Raw genomic sequence first — 20,449 nt, forward strand, 5'->3', positions numbered from 1 at the left:
TTCCTTCTTTTCTTTTAAAAAGCCACTGTTAGGTCTGGATGGTAAGAATAATTATGTATGTATAGATATACATCTCTATGAATTGTCTAGCTGAGGCAGGGTCTTCAGCCACCATGAGGTTAAAAAATTCATTTTAGCATTTGCGTGCCCTACTGCCTGCACAGTTTCAGGTGACTGTCCCGAGGATGTTTTGGAGACGTGTGCCCATGTGACAAAATTAAATTGTGTGTGTGAAAATGTACAATTTTCACTTGTGAAACTGGAAATTATAAATTACAAACATCTCTGCTAAAAAGAAATACTACTTGAATAGACTACTTGGAACTGGGATTTCATGTGGGATTTGCAGGTTTCCTGTCCTGGTTATCTCCTGAACATCCTTATGAAAGAGACCTTGTGAGAGGAGGAACAGGGGTTAATGAGGGTGGGGCTGGTGACAGGACTAAATAACGTCAAAAAGCTTTCAGTGTTCATTCCTTAGAACTGGATTTAAAAAGCGTATCAGACTCTCCCAGGTTCTAAGCTCTGCAGGCCAGACCCGTCTCTCTGTGTGTCACACAGAGTGCTGAGGCCACAGTGGGCATGGGGCAGGACTCTCATGGTCAGTCAGTCTCCAAGAACCAAACTTTCATAGCTATATTATAGACATGTCAAAAGAGGATCTGAGCCTGTCTGTTAAAAAGAGAATGTAGGAGTATGGACATCGTTAGGAATAACAATATTTGTTAGCTACTACTTTTAAAAGAGTTGGGGCATGTTTCCTTTTATGTAGAGAAATGCCTATGAAGAATCATGGGAACATCACATCAGTAGAAATATCCTACAAAGGGGAATATTGAACACTTTTGTTATTTTGAGAGAAAATAATATATTATTGCATGCGATTTTTAAAAAATAGAAATTGTTTCCAGAATGCTCTCATGATCTTTCATCTTCTATACTCACAAAAGAGTTATCTAGTATTTTTTTTTTTAATTTAAATTGATTTCAGAGAGGAAGGGAGAGGGAGAGAGAGATAGAAACATCAATGATGAGAGAGAGTCATTGATTGGTTGCCTCCAGCTGTCCTCCACTTGCGATCGAGCATGCAACTCAAGCATGTGCCCTTGACCGGAATAGAACCTGGGACTCTTCAGTCTGCAGGCCAACACTCTATCCACTGAGCCCAACCAGCTAGGGTGAGTTATCAAGTATTTGAAGCATGTTAACCAATAGCTTTATCATAAAATTCTATACCTCATCATTTATGTGGGAAATGCTTTGAAGATAATTTTCTTTGCCACATTAAAAAAAAAACTCAAACAAACAAACAAACAAAAAAAAAAAAACAATCAGGCAAGATAAAGTGAATAAAGGATTGGTGAGTCTGTATAATTTACATTTAAAGACTTTAATCAATATAAAATTTTAAAAATCAGAATTATCTAGCTTCCTCTTGGTATACTTAGACCATTTACATGAGCATTTTTACTCATTGATCAAGTCATTAGTTTATTACTTTACCATTTCAGTCAATTAATTAAATGCCTACTATGTGCTAGGCTGTTGTCAGGTCCTGTGCATTTAAAGAAATTGTGTAGTCAGGGATACAGACAGTGCTGATAGGGTTAAATCCAGAGACTATGAGAGCATTGAAAGGAACAGTGGCACCATCCTTAGGTGGGAAGCCAGCTCACAGCAAAGGGAACTAAAGGAACATAGCAGCAGGAATCTAAGTACAACTAGGGTTGCAACAGGTGAAGGAAGAGGGTGGGAGCAGTGGGGAGAGAGCTAGAGGCATGTCTAAAGGAAGAGTCCTCGCTGGCAGGGGTGCAATGTGAGGGGGTGGGGGAAGTAGGGGAGAAGTGTCTCAAAAAGTAAGAAGGGTCCAGTTTCTGAAGGGCTTTCCATGTTTAACTGTTTGGATTTTATCATTAAATAACGGGTTCAAAGCACAAAGCAAAAGTGATCAGATTTGTTTTGCAATGGCAATTTTTAAATGTGGAATGAAAAATTTGGTTTTCACATCTTCTTAATCTCCTCTAGTATGTGACAATTTTTCCATCTTTTCTTGACTTTCATGAGCTTGACACTGAAATGTACACATTTATAAACCAGTGCCTTATACCCTCCCCCAGGGTTGAAGTAGACCAGGAAAAGTGGGGTACAGATAGTCCTTACAGATGAAGTTTTAAAAGCTGAAACATTGCCCTAAACAGTTTTGCTCAGTGGATAGAGCGCCGGCCTGTAGACTCAAGGGTCCCAGGTTTGATTCCGGTCAAGGGCATGTACCTTGGTTGCGGGCACATCCCCAGTAGGGAGTGTGCAGGAGGCAGCTGATTAATGTTTCTCTCTCATCGATATTTCTAACTCTCCCTCCCTCTCCCTTCCTCTCTATAAAAAATCAATACAGTATATTTTAAAATAAATAAATTAATAAATAAATAACAGCTGAAACATTCTCTTGTTCTTGAAGCGTCTTTCATCCTCCACCTGCCTTTCCCTTTTTCTTTCCAATCCAATTAAGCTCTTCCATTTAGGATTCAACCGAAATGATAATCCTCTGTTAATGAAGAGTTTCTGTTTATAGGCCACGAACACAACACACAGTCGTAGTAAAGGGCTTTCAGATGGTTCTGTGGGGAAGACCACTACGTGGCCATTTCGCATTTAGCAGCCCAATAACTCTACCACAGCCAATCGTGGGACTGGGGCTTGTGATACTTCTTTTAAAAAATTATCTTTATTGTTGAGAGTATTACAGGTGTCCCCTTTGCTCATCTGTGGTCCCCCCCCCCCCGACCCTCCGTCCCCACTGACCTCCTCTACCCAGTCCCCATCCCTCCAAGGCCTCCACTACTTGATTGTCTGTTTTCATGGGTTATGCACTCCCCTCTCATCCTCGCCTTTAAGATACTTCTTTTAAAACCAACCACACACTTTTATTTTTAAAAAATACTGCAACAAAACACAAAACAAACCTGACTTAGCTAGCGGGAGCTGCTGCTTTATTGATGCAGTTGTTTTATGGTCTAAAATGGAGTTTTAATAAATGTATGCTCTGGTAGACACATTCAGAGCCCAGTATTTTATATCTGGGTTGCTGCCTTCCTGTCAAAGCTTAGCACTCTCTATCTTCCTCCCAGTCCCCATGAGGCAGAATGCACACTTGTCACTCCTCGGAATCCTGCTCCCCGTGGGCACCCTCTCCACACATACCAAATGTATCACCCAAGCGTGAGCGGGTCTCACTTGCTCTCCACCGTCTCAGTGGTAGCTGTATTTTTATCAGTAAATTTAGAGATAAACTAGCAGAGCAGGAATTACTATACTCAACCACAGTGAAGACTCATTAATCTACACTCACTAATTCCAAATCTATAATAATTATTCATGAATGGTAAAACGCTTTAAGAATAAGAAAAATGGACATTATGTCTTTTTCAGTTTGCTCTGGGGCAAAGTAAATCTATTCTAATGTCAGTTGCTATTTCAAAAGAAGGATCGATCTTATAAAATTAGTGAGCTACCTAATATGCTTTAGGATTTAGAGGTTTTTCTGTGGTAAGGAATTTTGAGATTTGATATATCATGATGTGACGGTACACGTTATGACTTGGTTGGTAATAGTTACCATTCTCGACCATAATGGAACCACTTCTTTCAAACTGGCATGTGATTTAGCATTTTTACTGTCAAAGGGAACTTTCTGCCCATTTGTAGTATAAGCTCCTTGAATTTAAGGATCATGCATCTTCTGGGTTTTGTGTCCCTAACCCACTCTCGCGATTGCTGCTTCGCGATGGAGCTCATGAATATGCCTCACGTGAAGGAAATGCTTAGTACAATTTTCCGTAAATATTGTCAGACGTGATTACCCCGAGCATGTGGATTTAAACCAGCTGAAAGCAGCCAGATGTGCTCTTGTTCCTTTCTTATCTCCCCAGGTTTTTAAATCTCTCGTTAAATTGCTGGCTTTATGGTTGTCAGCGTCAGGATGATTGGAGCGCAAGTAATAAATAATCAAATGAAAAGGGCTGGACAACAAAGAAAATGCAGTATCTCACATTTCAACAAGTTTGGGGGTTGAGTGGTTGGTTGACTTAGAACCCCGACTGTGACACCCAGGACCCATTCTCACTGTGGCGGCCGCAGACCTCCCTTCAGGCTGGCTAGCTGGTGCCTCGGTTGCCCCAGAGGTATTTTGACACAGCTGTGCTCTAAGGCCAGAGAGAGAGCCTCCTCTCTCCTCTGCCTTGCCAAAGCTCCACAGAGGACCTACTTCACAGCACATTGCCATTCCTCTCTGCTCACTGGGAGGAGAACGAATTCATCACCATGGGTGCAGACCCAGGAAGATGCCCCTCGGGCCAGAAGGGCTGGATCTCTGGAAACATTTGGCTGATCAGTACATAAGCAATGCTGGTTCTCCCATGAGAAAGAGGTGGGTAATAACTGGGGAGACAGCAGTGTCTGCTGCAAGCACACGTCTTCCTGGGAAAAGCCAGGGGAGCCATGTAGTTTGTGCTTTCTGCTCTTTGCCTGGGTCCCCTCCATAGGGGAGTGTGGCCATGCCCCCTTGGTGACCTTCCTCCTTGGTGACCTAACTCAGGTTTTTTTCAGATCCAGGGATAACCTACTGAAAGAAGATGGTGCCAGCCCTCGGCCATGAACCGGTGATGAACCTAACGGTGGTGTAATCTCAGTCTCATTGACCAGCGAGTGGTGTAGGAATGTCCATGTGACCCAGTCCTGGTCACTGAGATGGAAGACACATTCTCTTGAGGGGTTTCTGGGAAATAATTTTCTAGCCCATCAAATGGGAGATGAGCAAGGGGTCTGCTCCCGACTTGCTCTTCACCTTGGCACTTGGTTGTGTTAAGACACATGCTCAGGGGTTGCTGCAGTCACCTCAAGACCTTTGGTGGAGACAATCCTAACACCCAGGAAGGCAGGCAGGGGCAGAAAGCGCTTGCGTCCTATGAATGTCATTGAGCAATTAATTGCCTCAACCCTGGGACTGCTTACCTCCAGCCTTCTCCCCAGGGAGACAGCAGTGAAGCCCATGTTAAACCATGGAGAGGGCTGTTTTTAGACTTGCTGCTGCACCATCCTGACGGTAATCTTTCTAGGAATATAACCTCAAAGTCTTTTATTGTGACACATCTGCATAAATAAGTGCAGAAGTGGTTTTCTTTTTTTCTTTTTAAATAATAGCTGAAGTCTGCCTCAGGCAAAAAAGAACCAGAGAACACATATGTGTACATAATTGAAACTCAATAAATATTCATTTAAAAATGAGTAAATGCTCTGCAGGTTACTATAATAATTTTCTCAGGGAACATATTATTTTTGGATACTTGTATCAACTAACGGTATTTCTTTGGCATGACTAGGCGCTCTGTGCTTGTTTCTTCACTAAAAACCTGCACTTTTGCACATTTTCCTGCTGCTCTGGGACAGTGGATGTTCCTGGAAAGAATTAGTTTTAGCAGAGGCTCTGCCTTTTTCCTCTTTAACTGTTAGCTGGCAACTTGCTGTTGTTAGCAGTTAGCCAGCTGTAAGCATCTATCTGAAAGTATGTTTTTACAATGCTTTCTCACAGACATTCAATATTGCACAGACTCTGTTTCTTTTGATTCAAAAAGCCTTTTCATTTATGAACTATTTGAAATACGCAGGGGAGTCCAAAAAGTAATATGACAAATGCTGATGTACCCTCAGCGACACAAGCACATTCAACTCAGGCTGAATATATGCTAGCATGTAGCCACATTTCCTTAAAGAGAAAGCTATAAATTTATCTCCATCTCCTACCCTCTTTTCCCAGAGGTAACCATTGTCTTGATGATGACAGTAATGATAGCAATGATGACGATGATGATAACGATGGTAATAAAAACAGCAGGTCCACTGTATGCAGGCCATTATTCTGAGCTCTTTATATACATTCACTCCTTTAATACCCACAGTAGCTATCGTCCTCTGTTTTACAGATGAGGGGCTGAGGAAAGGCTGGTTAAGGAAATTATCCAAGACCACACAGCTGACAACCAGAGGAGCAGGAGTCCAGGTTTGCCTGACCCACATTGCTGTGTATCATGATGTACTTTCTCTCAATATATATGCACCAATAATAAATATACATAGGGGCTATTTGTATATTTTTAAAAGTATATTATTTGATAACATTTGTGTTTTCCCCCAGTTTTCTCTTATTCCGGTCCCTGATGCAATGAACAGCCTAGCACGTGTTTTCCGTGCTCCTGACAAGCTCTGAGGAGCTCAAAGTCTGGCTGGTAGTTTGTGCACATTCCCAGCTTTTGTTTTCCTTATTACAAAATTCTCCTTCAAAGTAGGTATACCCATCTCCAGCCACGCTGGCAACTGTATACAATTACTCATTTCCCAGTAGTCCCAGCCATTCTTGGTGTTATTGGATGTATTATTGGATATCAATGGCTGATTTCTGCCAGGTGCTAGGTATGGGGTGGTGTTCACTTATTGTTCTACTTTGCATTTTTCTTTGCTTACTAGAGAGGTTGAAATGTCTTTTTATATGTTTATTTGTGCTTTCCTTCCTCTTGGATTAATGATTTTTCCTGGTTTCTAAGGAATTCTAATATATTGTGATTATATAAAGTCAGTTATATGGGTTGTAAACACTTTCCTATGGTAGATACTGACTTTTCGTTTTGGTGTCCTCCTGATCCACAGACGTTCTGAGTGTTATGTAGTTATTTTCTCAATATGGCTTACACTTTTGGCATCATAAATAATATAGCAGTATTAGACATTATCAAGATATTTTCCTATATTTTTGTTTTAAAATTTTCTTTTCTCATTTAGGTGATTTTGTGTATGATATGAGGTAGATATCCAATTTTACCTGCTTTTATGTGAATAGCTGAACCTGTCTTTTTCTATAGGAGTATGTCCCAGCAACGTTTATTGAATACTCTTATTCTGTGCCCAGTGATTTGCAATGCTATCTCTGTCACATTGCAAATGTCCATATCCAAGTGGTTCTATTTCCAAGCTCTCCATCCTTGTGGCAGTATCACGCTGTTTGAATTACTGAGGCTTTATAATGAGTGCCAATATTCAAAAGGATAAGCCCCCCGTCTCCACCCCACCCCATTTTTTTCCTCCTCTTCCTTCTGAAACCTCATCCCCACTCCTTTTCTTTTGCAATTTTTAAGCTTATTTTTTTTTCAAGTTCTTTGAAAAACGCTACTGGGATTTTTATTGAGATTATATTGAATTTATAGGTAAATTGGAGAAAAATGCAATCTTTAAAATATTGCACCCGCGTATCCATGAATATAGTGAATCTTTGTTTCTTCCCCCCTTCAATAAGGTTTTGTTGTTTTCTCCATAAAAATGTTACACACCGTTTGTTAGATTTATTTCTGGGCACTTAAAAGCTTTTACTGCTATGGTTAATGATGTTCTTGAACAAAATTATTGATTTTTGTATATTGATTTCTAGCAAACTTGCTGAACTTTCTTATAAGCACTAATATTTATTTGTAGATTCTCTTGGATATTCTATCTAAGCATATATTTTATGTATAATTACATTACTTGCTTTTCCCCAACCTTTAATATTTGTGTGTGTATGTATTGTGTTTTAAAAATTGAGATATAATTCCCACATAATAAAATTCACAGGTTATAATTTTTTTTGTTCAATTAATCTGACAACTGTATACAATTGTGTAAACTAACACCCTGATTAAGACACGGAGCACTTTCATCTCTCCAAAAAGTTCCCTCATGCTTCCCTGCAGTCAGTTCCTACCTCCCAAACCTAGACAAACAACTGCTTTCTGTGACTATAAGTAAGTGTTTTCTGACCTTGAACTTCATGCAAATGGAGCCTGCAGTATATTTTATTTTGGGACACTGCTTTTGCCTAGCACAGTATTGCTTTAAGACTCACTTATATTGTCATCTGTATTAGTACTTCGTTCTTGTTTGACTGAATAGTATTCATCAGTTTGTTTACCCATTCTGTTGTTAACAAATATGTGGGCTATTTTGAATTTCTGACTATTTTGAATAAGGCTGCTATTATCAACATTTCAATCTTTTAATTGTTTTTTTTTAATTTTCTCATTATGCTGAAAAGGACCTATAGTAAAACAATGAAAGTAGAAAGAGGAGGGTATCCTTATGTTTTTAACATTGTTCATTTCAATATTTGCAATGCTTTAAAAAAATTATATATATATATATATATATATATATATATATATATATATATATATGTATTGATTTCAGAGAGGATAGGAGAGGAAGAGAGAGGTTAGAAACATCAGTGGTGATAGAGAATCACCGATCTGCTGCCTCCTGCACATCCCCTCTGGAGACCAAGCCTGCAACCCAGGAATGTGCCCTGACCTGGAATCCAACTGTGACTTCCTTGTTCATGGGTCGATGCTCAACCACTGAACCACACCAGCAGGGTTGAAAAAAATACTTTATTAAGTTAACAGATTTCATTGATTCCCAGTTTGCTTAACAGGATTTATTTGGGGGAAGGTATATTTGTTAAATCAAGATTGATCATTGAATTGTATTAAATGCCTTTTCTGCTTCTATTGGAATAAATTTTCTCATTTATTATGTTAATGTAAGGATTATATTCATTGATCTAAGCCATTTTTATGTTCTTGGATCATGATTAGCAATGAGTGAAGAAATTACATGGCCAGATTTAACAAATAATGTAGCATTTAATGCATGTGCCTTTTTGTGCATGTATGAAAGTGGCCTACAGTTTTTCTTTCAGTTTTGTTTCAAGGTTTTATGGCCTCATAAAATGAGCTGAATAGCTATCTTCCTTTTTCTATCTTTCAAAAGCAATTTTATGATATTAAAATTACTCGTTTCTTGAAGGCAGAACTTACCTGTAAAACCAGCGAGGCTTGGCATGGCGTTTGCGTGTGCGTGGAGGGAGGGCAGCAGCAGGGGGCCCAGAGGTCTGGCAGTGTCTCTGACAGTAACATGGATGCTCACATGTTATATTTCTTCATAAGCCAGTTATATTGTTACATTTTCCCAAAAAATTTCCTGTTTAATCTGTTTTCAAATTTACTCATATTGTTTATAAGTTTTTCCTTTATTTTCTAGTGCATCTCAATGTTCTTTCTATTCAGAGTGCTATTTATTTTAAATTTCTCTTCTTTTGATATGTTAGCCAGATGTTTGTCCATTTCATTTGCTTCTGAAAGAGCCATTTTTCCTCTTGTGACCCTTTTTGACTGTGTCTTTGTCTGTAATGTTATTATCTTCTGCTCTTACCTTTATGATTTCCTTCCTTCTGATTCATTTGCTATGCTCTTCTTTGTTAGCCTCTGATTTAGATACTACCATCATTTTCAACCTTTCTGCTTCAGTATATGTGGCTGTTTGCAGTCTGGCCAAGCCCCCCATGGAGACCCTCACCCCATGGAGATGTGGCCAGCCTGGATGAGGGGCTGATGGCTGTTTGTAGGTTAGCCACGGCCCCCAGTGACCCAAGCTTCCAGCCCCTCCTTTTTTTTTTTTTTTTCCCAGCACCTCCTTGAGTGGAGTCCAGGGCCGGCTGGAAGCAGGTATTTGGGATTTATTTATCTTCTATAATTGAAACTTTGTAGCCTTGAGCAGAGGCAAGGAGGCAAGGGCCAGTCACAGTGGGCAGGAAACTTGGCTTCCTCCATCACCCGGGACAACCCAAGCCTACTGCTCACTCCAACTCTGTGGCTGCTGCCATCTTGGTTGGATTAATTTGCATACTTGCTCCTGATTGGCTGTTGGGCATGGCTTGTGGGTGTAGTGGAGGTACAATAAATTTGCATATTTCGTGATCAGGGTTTAATATCAGGAATATTTAATGACTGAGGTAAATGAGCTCCAGTTGTCTTTCTGGAGGTTTTTAACTTCATTGAATTTCTCTGAATATGGTAAATTCTTCTACAATATTCTCTTTTTTTCACATTGTTTCTTGAACTTACTGCCATCTTATATTTAAACAGTTTCCTCTTCCAGCCCTGACTGGTTTGGCTCAGTGGATAGAGGGTCGGCCTGCAGAATGAAGGGTCCCAGGTTCGATTCTGGTCAAGGGCATATACTTTGTTTGCGGGCACATCCCCAGTAGGGAGTATGCAGGAGGCAGCCGAGTGATGTTTCTCTCTCATTGATATTTCTAACTCTCTATCCCTCTCCCTTCCTTTCAGTAAAAAAATCAATAAAATATATTTAAAAAATAAATAAAAAGTTACCTCTTCCAGATAAAAGAGTGGGCAAGTTGTGGAGACAGATATTCTTGGTTAATAAATAAATGTAAAAAACACCACTCTTTTATTAAATTTCTAGTTCTCAGAGAAAATAAAATTATATATCTTTGAATGGCTACTTTAATAAAAATTGTATTCATTCACAATCTTAATCAGCAAATTCTTAATGAGCTCCTCACACTGCTGCAGGTGATGGATAAAGAAGACATGATCCCTTGTTCACAGAGCTCAATATCCGAGGGCAGTGGTGAAAAACATTAATTTTAGACTTATTTTTCTGACTGAGCAGACTTGAGGCTCTGAGCTATTGATCCTCTGAAAACAATTAAAATGTGAGCTAAAAATGCAATAAAATTTTCCAAATATAACAGAAAAGCTGTTATATTTCTTAGAGGCTAAAATTAAGTAAAAATAGAAACCCACTGGAATAAGCAGAGTACTAAAATATATTTGCTGAATATTGGTGACCTTATGTTATTGTTTGACAGTTTCAAGGAGCAGAAGGTATTGCTCATGGCTGACCAAGATGCGCTGTTTAGTAGGAGACTGCATCTCTAGTGCTGGGATCCCCCTCCTAAAGGCTACCCATGTAAAATTAAATTAAAAATTATCTTGACACTCAAGGGGCACTAAGGAGAATTTCCTCCCTTGGAACTGTATCCTGAGGGAAGAAAAAATGTTTCCTTTGAATGCACATCTATATCCATGCATTCCTCCCACTGTGTTGCAGCCCACATTTAAGCCAACTGAAATCTATGAAAAATCCCCACCCTTAGATAATTTGATTCTAAGTAATGATAGGTTGGTTATAACCTCTGGCACCTGGCAGACTCAACACAAAGCCACTTTGGAGGATTTCTATAAAGGAACATACTTTTAAACGAGGTCTCCAAAAATTCCTAAGAAAACTTCCAAAAGTATTATTCTATAGCAAATGCCAAAATAACAATGGAGCAAGTTACCATGAGTGAGAGGCAGCAGAAATGAGAGACACCAATATCAAACATGGAAAGATTTCAGATACAGAAATTGTCCAAGACATTATAAAACAGACATACCGGTATCTAAAGCAATAAAGAAGAGATTAAATTTATGAGCAAAGTACAAGAGGCAATGAAAATAATCAGATTTTAAAAAAAGTAAAATAATAAATGTAATTTAAAAGCTCACTGTATGAGTTTAACAGCAGACAAGACCCAGTAGAAGAGAGAATTAGTAAGCTAGGCAAGAGATATAAATAAATACTAGACTACAGTACTGAGGTAAAAAAAGAGAAGAAGATACTTAATCAGAGTTCTAGAAGGGGAAGAGAGAATGAAGAAGGAGGGGGAAGAGCCAACACACACACACACACACACACACACACACACACACACACACACTCACAGTCACAGTTATTTAGTTATTTTCTTTTTAAATTGTTGATGCTATTATTGATGTTTCCCATTCTCCCCCTCCTCCCTTGCCCACCTCCACCCAGCCTCTGCCAACCCTCCCCTGGCCTTTACCACTCTATTGTCTGAGTCTTTGCCTATACATACATGCTCTTTGGCTAATCTCTTCAACTTCTTTAATCTAGCCCACACTTTGCCCTTCCTCTCCCAGCTGTCAGTCTGTTCCACATATCCATGACTCTGGTTCTATTTTGTTCATCAGTTTATTTTGTTTGTTAGATTCCACATATAAGTGAGATCATATGGTATTTGTCTTTCTTTGACAGGCTTATTTCGACTAACATAATAATCTCCAGGTCCCTCCATGCTGTTACAAAGAGTAGGAGTTTCTTCTGTTTTACAGCTGCATAGTATTCCAATGTGTAAATGTACCACACATTTTTTTTTTTTGTCCTCTCATCTGCTGATCCACACTTTGGCTGTTTCCAGATCTTGGCAATGGTAAATAATGCTGCTGTGAACATAGCGGTTCATATATTCTTTCTGATTGGTGTTTTGGGATTCTTAGGATATATACCCAGAAGAGGGACTGCTGGGCCAAAAGGGAGTTCCATTTTTAATTTTTTTGGGAAACTCCCCAGTGGCTGCACCAGTCTGCATTCCCACCAGCAGTGCATGAGGGTTCCCTCTTTTCCACATCCTCACCAGCACTTATTGTTTGTTGATTTATTGATGGCAGCCATTCTGGCAACTGTGAGATGATACCTCGTTGTAGTTGGAAGAGTCAATAGTTAGATGGATATATGGTAGATATGAATTTGGAAGGTATTATGCTAAGTGAAGTAAGTTAGGCAGAAAAAGACAAATACCATATGATTTCATTTATCTGTGGAATCCAATAAAATAAAACAAATAAACAAACACAACAAAAACAGACTCATTGTTACAGAGAACAAAGTGATAGTTGCTGGAGGGGAAGTGGGTGAGGTAATGGGTGAAAAAGATGAAGGGGAATAAGAGATACAAACTTCTAGCCATAAGATAAATAAGTCATAGGGAAGCTGTGTACAGCACAGGGAATATAGTCAATAATAGCAAAGCTTTGCATGGCGACAGATGGGTATAGACTTAGCATGGTGATCATATCAGAACGTGTATAAATGGCAAATTACTGTTGTCCACCAGAAACTAACAATATTGTATGCCAACTATATTTTAATACATTTTAAAGAGACCAGGATTGATGAAAGATACCAATTCTGAGATCTAAGAAGCTGGAGCAGTTCCAAAAAGGCCTAGGAGGAAATGCCTACCAGGACTGCATGTTTTATGTCTTCCCAGAGCTGTGTGCTGAGTTCCTTCTGCCTGATGTTCTGGTTTTGTAGGTGGGGGCCTTAGGAAAGGCTTAAGTCTGAAAGGTGGAGCCCTCACGAATGGGGTTAGTGCCTATAAAAGAGGCTCCAGAGAGCTCCCTAGGGCCCCCTCCCCCCACAATTGAGTACACAGAGAGGAAACAGGGCTATGAACCAGGAAGAGGGCTTCACCAGGTTCTGACTATGCTGGCTCCTTGATCTTGAACTTCCCAGCCCCCAGAACAGTGAGAAAAAAAATTCTGTTGTTTATAAGCCACCCAGTCTGTGGTATTCTCTTATGGCATCCAGAATGGACTAAGGCAGTAAATAAGAAAGAACCCCAACCATTGTTTGAAGGAATGCAATTAAATTAGAAGCAGATTTAAAAAAAAAAATGCCGTAGAGTAAAACCTGGTGCATTACCTGCTTTCAATCCTTTTATTTTTCATTCTGGCATATAATTCTACATAGTATCTTCATACTGTTACTGACTTTTATTTTAGATGTTACCCATCGACTTACTTTTTCAGGAGAAGGGAATCTGGCCTGGGTATAGCGCCTCACACACACACAGCCCCTCCCATTGTCTGCAGTACCTTTATATCACTCTGTTTGCTGATAGCAGTGCTCAGTTCGCATTATCAAGGCATGCAGATGTTATTCACAGCTGAGATACATTTAACATTGCAACAATTGCTCCTTTATTTTACATACCCACCACCCCCTTAGAGAGTTTTGTTTTGTCTTTATGAAAGTGGGATCATGCCACGGACACTGTTTTGTAAGAGGCCTTTTTTTTTTTTAATACTAAAAGCGATGCGTCACAAACATCTTTGATGCCTGAAGCATCCAATTAATTGATGCGCAGTACTTTCTCAATTGCATGAGCACACCATAACCCATTAAACTAATTGCCCATTGTGACAGTTACGCAGTTTTCAATTTTTCACTTTTATAAACAATCCTGAGATTCACATCGCTGAAACTTAACTTTGCCTAATTATTTTCTAAGATAAAGTCTATGTGTAGAACTGCTGAGTCAAGTGATAATATAGATTATAAATGGATTTGATAAATATTTTCCCCAGAAATAGAGTTGAATTTTAGAAATATCAATTCTGGGCTTTATCATCTTAAACGTTTTTGGTCCATTTTAAATGTGAGTTTTATGCTAATCATTTCCATTCACGTTTCTTGAATAACCAATGAGATTGTGTATGTTTTCAAATGCTTATTTGATATTTTGGCTCTATAGCTTGTGGATTTCCTGTTTATACCTCTTGGTCATTTTACTATCAAATAATCTTATTTTGGCTGCTCTTTGCATTGGAGGCCTAAATTGCTTATTTGTTCCTTATAATAAATTTTAATTAACTTATTTTAGTGTTATTATATTTTCTTTCTCAAATAAGTCTGAGAGGTTTTTTTTTTTTTTTTTTTTTTTTGCTAAAGGACTGTATATGATATTTATCTGGAGTACCTACATAATCTAGATGCTCAATAGCTACACTTATGAGTAATATAGGAAATTATAATCTTGCTTGCTATGAGACTGCCAAATGCATTCTTTAAAATCATGCAAAAGGTCATGGCATATGTGGGCCTTCCTTCAAATATGCTATAAACAAAAATCCTGCTTACCGCAGAATATGAAATTAAATAGAAAACGAAGGCACTTGCTTTTCTCTCTATGAACTTTTACAAGAGAGCCAGTCAAGAAAGGAGAACACTTTCTTCCAAAATACAGTTTAGATAACTGTGTTTGAAAGAGAGCAGGTCACTACCATGTGTGTGTACATGTGTAAGTGTGCAAGTGTATACGTGTGCATGTGTGTACATGGAGAATTTACGCAGCATTTCCTATATGGAGGGATATGGAAGGGAAATTGCTATGTGAAGTAAATCTGATTCTCATCTTCAAAGATAGTACCATCTATTGGGGAAGATTATTTACCAAATGTCTAAACACATAAAATTGCCAGGAACACTCTAGAAACTTAAAAAAACACACCCATATGCATAAATGTAATTAGTACTCTGCTAAAGATTTCAGAACTGCTAAGCATACAACCATGGATAAGGAAACATATGGTTTATCATAAAGGTAGTACCAGAAGACTAATTGCAGGCCCAGGTTGGCTGAGTGTGTGTGTGTGTGCACGTGTGTGTGTGTGTGTGTGTGTGCACACGTGCGTGCGTGCATGTGGGTTTCTACACACAAGAACTGGAATTGTAACCAATTTCCTATAACTCACCTTTTTTATGATCCGACCCATCTGGTATTTGTGTTTCAATGAATGCTTTTCTGATTCTCATAACTTCAGGTGTAACAACCAGAAACCCAGAGATAAAGGTCCAGAGAAAAGGAGGCACCAAGCCCAAGAGAAGGGAGGTATTTCACGTCACTGGGCCATGGAAACAATAAAGAAATTTTTGGATTATTTGATTCATAAACTGATAGAAAATGGCAAATGCCAAGCTAGACCATTGAAAAGACTGCATATATATAAAAAAGAGCAATGTTGCATAGAAGGAGAATAAGAACATCTACGAAACAAATGAAGAATTGCAGTGACAGTTGTGAATCTCCCTTCTGAGTTGGAAGCCCAGCTTCAGAACTTCAGAGTCTTGTGACCCTGCGCAGCTCATCTAACCTCTACATGTTCCATTTTGTCATCTGTAAGATAGGGATTTGCTTAACAACATGTAATTATTAGGCACCTACAATGTGATAAGCTGTTTTAGGTGCTGGGGTATTGCTCTAAGCATTGGAGAGCAGTTACCTTCCGCAGGGGGCTGCTATGATGTTAGTCCATCCACGTGAAGAGCTGAGTACAGTCGTCCTCATGAGATACAGAAATAAATGATGAAATAGGAAGGCAGGTGGGAAATAAGGCACATGGAAATAGACTGCTGCCAGAGCTAAGCAAATGATGAAATGAAGCAAGCATTACAGAAATAGAATGTTCTATGGAATTGAAAGTAAATTGAAATAAAGCAAAAACTACTAGTATATAATGCTTTTAAGTAAAAGCCCATGTCTGAAACATCATTTAGAGATATACCCAACCCTCAAACATTTAATGACTCCCAATGCTTTCAAGACAAACTATAAAATTTGAATTTGGGCATTTAAATACTTCATATAATTATTTCTAACTACATTTCCAGCCTTATTTCTCACTCTACTCCTGCATTTTTGGATCACAGACTGCAGAGAATGCTTTGGATGGTCCTATCGTCTCTTAAATGGTATGGGATAGAGTTATTAAGTTTTCTTACACTCTTTCCTGCTGCATGCAATTTTGGTAGCACCGCTACTTGAATTTATGAACCTCCATTTCATAAATTTCATGCAACCTGCTCTGATCAAACTTGCTTTATGTTTTTATTTTTATTTTTTGCCTGTAGAGGTAGCAGAGTACCTCATACACATTAGGTTGTTAATACTTAGGAATTCACTCCCCTTGCTCCTTAGCTGCACACATGGTGCTTGCTCTTCTTGGAATGATTACCAAGTTTTTCCCCCCTCTTTTATCAAAATAATAACCATCCTTCTAGGACCAACTCAAAAGTCAGCTTCTTCAAAGCCTTCTGTCTATTTCATGACAGGAAAGATGGATCTCTTCTCCTCCAGAGTGTGACTTTATGACAACTTCTGCACCATACTTCCCAAACCCTACCATAGGTAATACTGTGTGTGCCTTGTGTACTTGCAGTCTTTGGAGACAATGACTCTTCTATTAATTTATGTGACTTGACTATATTCACCTAGCACCTTGTGTATGATGGATATCCAAGAGATTAAAAGTGAATTTGTTGAATAAATGGAAGAACTGGATGGATCTTGAGCAGAAATGGGCCACTGGAGGCTTGCTGAAGGCCTGAGTGGTTGAAGGGAGTCTGTGTGATGTTCCTTCAGGCTTTTCTCTTGGCATCTCCTGACATCTTCCCCCCCCATCTCCTGACATCTCCCCCCCCCCCCCCCCCCGCACCTCAGCCTGGACAAAGAGCAACTCTGTGTGTAGAGTGATGAGATTTATAGGTCTTGTTTATTAGCACATAGCCATGTTTATAAATTCAGGTAGACAAAATAGGGAGTCTTTGAAATGAATACTGTTTGCTGAAACTAGAACGAAGTTCCATCAACAGAGCATACTGAGTCTGGTTAAGGAAAAGTGCAGTCACCGTGGTTTCCGCCATCTTATACTTCTCATTCATTCCTTTTCATTTTTGAAACTTAAATTTTTCAAAGCTTGACTAGGTGTTTTAGGCTGAGATTGAGTTTTTTGTGTGTCAACTTGCTGTTATCATGATGATATTCTTTTTTGAAAAGTTTACTGGAGGTGATGGAGTCTTGAGACTTAGTTTGATCTGATCCTGTTCAGCTCAGCCACACTCCAGGACCCTAGTATACTTGATTATCAAGAGTCCTGAGGACTGTGGGACCACAGTTGCTGGTTCCCTTGTTGGAAAGGTTCCTGGGAGACACTTGGGGGCTGATTTTTTTATTCACAAAATCTACTGAGTAAAAATCTAGAAAAGGCAATTTCTGACATGAATGGTGCTGGCTGCTTGGCCCCAGGTTCCAGCATCATGGAGAGAAGATGCCAGGTGAAAGGTAACCTCAGGAGCAAAAATGCATCCTAGAAGGAGATGAACCCATCCAGAAGCTTACCAGTCCTTTGATTGGTTTTAGTTAACAAGAAATAATTGCACCTCCAGAGTATCCAACTCTTTGGTTGCTGAGACAGGGTTTCTGAGAATGGAAGAGGTTAGAACAACTAATAATCTTACTCAGAGAGATCAGAAAGATCATCCCAAAATTCAAGTGAAATGTGTAGGAGATGATCATTTAAGAATGGTTGACCTCAATTTCTTGAAGAGAGGACAGAATTTAAAACCATTTTCTAGGAGAAGGCATAGAGTTATGATGAGTGAAGATGTCCCCATAGAGGGATTAGCGATGAGTTTAGGATATATGGAGTCTCAGACTGTTTTGCCCTCATTTGGTGACCGATAATGATGAACCAGCATTCTTTTGGTGAGGCTCTACTTTTTTTTTCTTATAAAAGTGCCTCAAAATTCCCAACAAATTCCACCATGGATGACTTCTTAGCTAGTTTATATTTTTTATCTCCTCACTCTACAATTGCACTTCATTTTTAACCGAAGAGTAGTTTCCTGCTTGATTAGACTTGGCTTCGGATGACTTTTGGTTGTTTCCAAAAATAAAATTCACCCTCAAACTAAAAGATTTGTGTTATTGAAACTCTGTAAGAAATACAACTTTGACTCTGAAGAACTTGAGTTCCAGATACATTTTGATATTGAAAACAAATCATGTCTTATTATTTTGCAGTCTAATCTTACATACTTTCATGTCTTCTTCTCTTAAGTTTCTTAAGAGATTAAACTCAGATCTATATAAAAGACTCCAAGGGCATTAACAAAAGAGTTGAGTCTAATCTATCCACCTGTCAATTTCTTCTTCCACAATATCTCTTTGAAAATAAAAAAAGAAATGTAAAATATCTATGTAACAAAAATTGGGACATCTGCGATCAAATCATAAAAGAGTGATAGATATTCTACATGATGGTTCAACCTGCATTGTGCTCATTTTATGTGTGGGCCATTAGAGTGTAACCTATTTTCTTTGTGTCACTAGGGTAATACACACTGTAGAAAACTAGAAAAAGAAGAAAAGCAAAAGGAAGATAATTCTCCTTTTCAGTGCCTCGGTGAGTTATTTGCATCTCTATGATTGGTTTTTATGTTTTTAAACCATTTACATTTGTAGTTATGACATATATATATATATATATATATATATATATATATATATAAATAATTTATTTGATCTCTACTTCAGAAAGCAACATGTAAGGTAAAACCCTTACCATGGTGATTTGTTTGTAGCAAATGCTTTCTACTGGATTTTTACATTGTGTGCTGTGTCTGTCTCTTACTGAACAATGCATGGGTTTTCCTTTAAAACTTTTCCTTCTTTGTATTTTCACTAAAAATTCTAAAAGCCTGCCTCACGTGTTGTTAACATAATGTGATTTCCGAGCCAGAAAGCCCCCTATATTTAAAGAAAACTTTGCTACATGTAAGAAATAATTTTAAGAAGCAAACCAGAAAGTGTGCGTATGGTTTATACATTAGTACTTTGAGGGAGGTGGGTGATTTTTAAAATTGTCGCATCACTTTATCACTTCCGTGGAAAGGAATTTGGGAAGAACAGTTTGCTTAGGCTGTAGATTCTATTCCATGTCATTTAAGAACTGCTAAAGTCATACTGGGTTAGGAAGTTGTAGAAAAAAGATGAAATGTGTCATTAAAAAGAGCCACACGTATTCTCAAACCAACAGGAAAAGCCTGTAAATATAGCACGGAACCCAGGAATTGCTTAGGATATAAATCTGTATTTGCTGTCTATCAATATAATTTTCGATGTAGCTTTAAAAATTAACATTCTCTATTCCTTTTAGATTTTGTTGAAGGAAGTTACAACTATTGATAGTTCTTTGCCCATTTTGTATGTTGGCATTTGTGAGCATTATTTCCATCCTCGAATCTATTTTCATGAAGGAGAGCTTGAGGGGCTGTGGGGCAATTTGGTCTCAGCCACCTGGGGAGCCAGCTGTGAAGGAAACTTGATTAATTTTCCTAAATTCCTTGTTGTGAGGGAAAGGTTTTGGTGAGGACCAACTTTTCATTTCACCCCCAACTGGAGGTTGTGGCAGAGAAAGAAGGTCAGTTCTGTTTTTAAGCCTGCAGATGGCTGTGTGTCCACAAACAGGGAACTTGCTGAGAGGCCAGAGCACCGCCTGGGCAGGAGACCTTTGCCCCTCAGAGAAGCCTGCAGGTGGTTCTCAAGCCATTGGTGCCCACCTCCTCTCCGGAAGGTCACGGAGCACCCCAAGTGGTTGAATGCATTGACTTTGATTGCATTAGGTATAAACGAATCAATTTAAAAGTAACAAAACCACATCACAGGTGAACACGAAGTGTTTTGTTACTTTTGGCAACTTTATTTACCAAATCAAAAATTTTTAGTGATAAGAGTAGCTTTACAGTTTTGAAAAATTCCTTTTTGTTGTTGTTAATCTTCACCTGAGGATATTTTCCATTGATTTTTAGAGAGAGTGGAAGGGAGGGGGAGAGACACACAGAGAGAAACATCGATGTGAGAGAGACACATTGATTGGTTGTCTCCCTCATGTGCCCGGATGAAGGCCATGAATTAGCCTGCAACCAAGGTACGTGCCCTTGACTGAAATCAAATCCAGAACCCTTCAGTCTGATGGCTGACACTAGCCACTGAGCCAAACTAGGAAGGGTACAATTTTCTTTTAATGTTGGCTTATGCGCCATTTTACTCACAGAATTTCTGACACCAACTGTGTGCATCTTTTCCACACCAACAGCCCAT

At 38.9% G+C, this 20,449-nt stretch overlaps 1 long non-coding RNA gene across 1 annotated transcript; it reads left to right on the forward strand.

Moving 5' to 3' along the window:
* Positions 1–12,295: 12,295 nt before the first annotated feature.
* Positions 12,296–18,771, forward strand: LOC118726988. Its single transcript, XR_004990462.2, has 3 exons — positions 12,296–12,430; positions 18,265–18,268; positions 18,758–18,771. It is a non-coding gene; the product is annotated as an uncharacterized LOC118726988 (long non-coding RNA).
* Positions 18,772–20,449: the final 1,678 nt, after the last annotated feature.

This window comes from Pipistrellus kuhlii, unplaced genomic scaffold (genome assembly GCF_014108245.1).
Source record: "Pipistrellus kuhlii isolate mPipKuh1 unplaced genomic scaffold, mPipKuh1.p scaffold_m20_p_23, whole genome shotgun sequence".
Classification (NCBI taxonomy): domain Eukaryota; kingdom Metazoa; phylum Chordata; class Mammalia; order Chiroptera; family Vespertilionidae; genus Pipistrellus; species Pipistrellus kuhlii.